Raw genomic sequence first — 3086 nt, 5'->3', positions numbered from 1 at the left:
AGATAAATCAAATCAAGTTTAATGGGAGGGGGAAGACGGGGTAGCTGTCAAAATACTCGATGCACATCTACCTTTATCTGTGAGATGCCATTAAAAATATTTTGAATGTAATACCGTCAAAGAGCTTTTGCTCACCCTTCCAGTTTTACAGATAATCCACCCCTCATCGATCAATCTAACTGTTATTAATGCAAGAAAAACCTCGGTTTCGGCTCTCCTACACGAACAACCGACCAGATAATACCACATATTTTTCTGAAACACTAGGGATGGAACTCAGATAAAAAATATATGAACGAATCCAGTTGTTATCTGTCCCTTTTCGAACATGAGAGCCCGTTCAATCAGCAGTGGTACCATACCCATCGATTTATCGGTTGAATTCCGTGTCGCGGGCCCTCTATCGCCGGCGGGTTGGACTTCTGATCAATTCCCACGATTCCAGGGATGTAAAGGGAGTGGAAGAAATCAGGAAGTGAAGCGATAATAAATCCGAATGCGCTTGGCGCGGAAATTTTGACAGCATTCCCTCCGGAACGTGAACGCTCCACCGTGGTCCGCCAGCGAGTCTAAATGCTATCTATTGCCTTGCAGTTTGCGCTCGAATAAACTCGCGAATATTTTTCTCTTCAATATGGAGAAGAAATCCCATATGAAAACATGCGTATTCCCTTCGTCTTTTTTAAGTCAAATAAGATGGAGTGCCCACACCAAGAGGGCTGCATTAGGGGAGGCCCAATTCCTTCCCATAGAAGGCTGATTTCTGTTGAAGGCCAGTTTCAATGGAAATGGTGTATTGTTAAGTGCTGTGGGATGCACCGCAGTACACTCTGGTGGAGGAGAACGGTACCATGTGCCCACTTTCAAAACCAAGTCGCTATTATTGTGCGTGATGACCACTTCCATCGTAAAAAGTAAGTAGTACTTTACCTGAACCCGACCACCCCCCTTATTTGCTACACAGATTTTCCACACCATGAATATAGAGAGATAATTTAAAATCTATATACTATAAGACCCACTTCCCACCATTAACTGACTGACTGATTCATACCAGGGGAATGAATTAGAGGAGGCCCAATTCTTTCCCGTAGAAGGCTGATTTCTGTTGCCACTTCGGCCGCATTTTAATCAGTTTTCAAAAATGTCCGCGGCGCGGTGATGAGTGCAATGCGGTCCACTTTTTTTCCAATATTTTACACTGTAATGTTTGTAATTGCGAGGAATAGCATTGAGTTTTTATGGATTTGATAGGTTACATCATCAAGTTTATAAATTTCGGTTAAAACCGCCGATTATACCTTATTTTCAAATGAAACTCGGATCAATTTGTACGCCAGTGACGCGAGTGGAGACTTTGTGACAACGCATTTAAAGGACGACTTGAGGATCCTAATTTGTAGCATTCGTGGTCCACACAAATGCTAGAATTTATTGAATTTCTTTGCGATTGTAAAGATATGGCCTTTTCTGTTCACCGCCAGCTCGTACAATTTTTGTCTGCAGTTTGTTCCTTATGGATCGTTTTTTAGGTATTTTCTAGCTAACTTAAATAGTCTTCGGAATGCCAAGCAGTTCTTGGCTTACAGGCTTTCTGACTATTACAAGGTGTGGCTGCCACAATGAATTTGATGCCATTAACAAGATTATACGCGGCGTTAAAATTCCTCACTACCATTGATTTTGTTTACCCCCAAATGCCTCTAAAAAGTAGAGCTATAGAGAAAATTGGAAACACTGTAATTGGTACAAAATTTAGGGTTTAGACTTTTTTCATAGGATTTCAGACTATTTTAGAAGATAAAAACTTTAGGGCTATGTCGTTGCGTCAATTTTTGAGTGAATCCAACGTTTCCCGAACGATGCTGGTGGCTTTAATAAGGAAATAGAGATTCCCTTGAAAAAGCAGCCCTTTTCAGTTTTTGCTATCTACTTGTCCCTCGAAGATTGTCTTCATCAGGCCATCATGTCTCAAGATATGGCCTATGAGGTTGTTCTGTCAAGGTTTTAATGAGGCTTCTTCACAGCTATTCTTAAGACTCCTTCGTTACCTTATATAACCCGGTTGATCTAACTAATCAATAACCGTATATGATTAAATATGTGACATCATCCTAATTTTAGCCCAAAGTCGGAGATACAGAATAACCCCCACGTGTATATTTGACGCACTCCTGTATGGGAATGGCCCTGTGGGAACGCATGAGTTTTCCGGGCGTACCTACCTTCATGCGAAGGTGAGTGTATTTGTGGGGTGGGAGAGGGCCCAGCTTGCCTCTTGCACCTGCCTCCACAGCTTGGGGAGTGGTTGAAGGGGAATAATGAAAGGAAGAAGCATTGAAAGCGAAATTTCCTCTCCGGCTTCGACGTGTCTCAACTCGTGTGCAATATGGCCGCCGGCCGCGCATGTGCCGCATCGAATTCCGATGTCGGGCCTCCGGGAATTCATTAGTGAGCTATGCTGAACTAAATCGTTTTCGGATTAACTCGGAATGCTGGAGAACATTTTATCTTTCGGCGCGATCTGAATTTTCTTCCTTGATGAATTTTGGGCGTAGATATATCGGATGTGTTAGGTGATATGAATTTCACAAGGTATTTTTTGGCCGTAATAAATGAAATATTATTTCCTCTTCGCCAAATTTTCGTATAAAATTCTCTCATCTTCAAGGATTTCATTTCACAGCAGTGGCGTAACTATGGGGGGGATGAGGTGATGTATCCCCCCAAAGCCTCAGAGAAATCAAAAAATTATTTGAAAATCTTGTCTGGATTCGATATATAATACCTGCATCTGCTAAAAGTTAAATTTTAAGTGCCAAAATGATGTAAAATGCATTTTCAGGGATGTAATGTTTCAAAAATTTTCCTGAAATCCCAGTTTCCTGGGGGTGTAGCTCCCACTAACCCCCCTCTTGCCCCCCCTAAGCCCTTATACCCCCCCAAAGCAGTACAAGGATATGCAACATTTCATATAAAAACACCATAACAGCCTTCTACAAAGATATGCACTCTACATGCATGTTTATCGTTTTATTTCTCCTCATAATTAATGGAAACTATCTAAAGAGATGTATTGACGCATG

Source organism: Ischnura elegans, chromosome 11 (genome assembly GCF_921293095.1).
Source record: "Ischnura elegans chromosome 11, ioIscEleg1.1, whole genome shotgun sequence".
Classification (NCBI taxonomy): Eukaryota; Metazoa; Arthropoda; class Insecta; order Odonata; family Coenagrionidae; genus Ischnura; species Ischnura elegans.
This window is presented reverse-complemented; position numbering follows the sequence as displayed.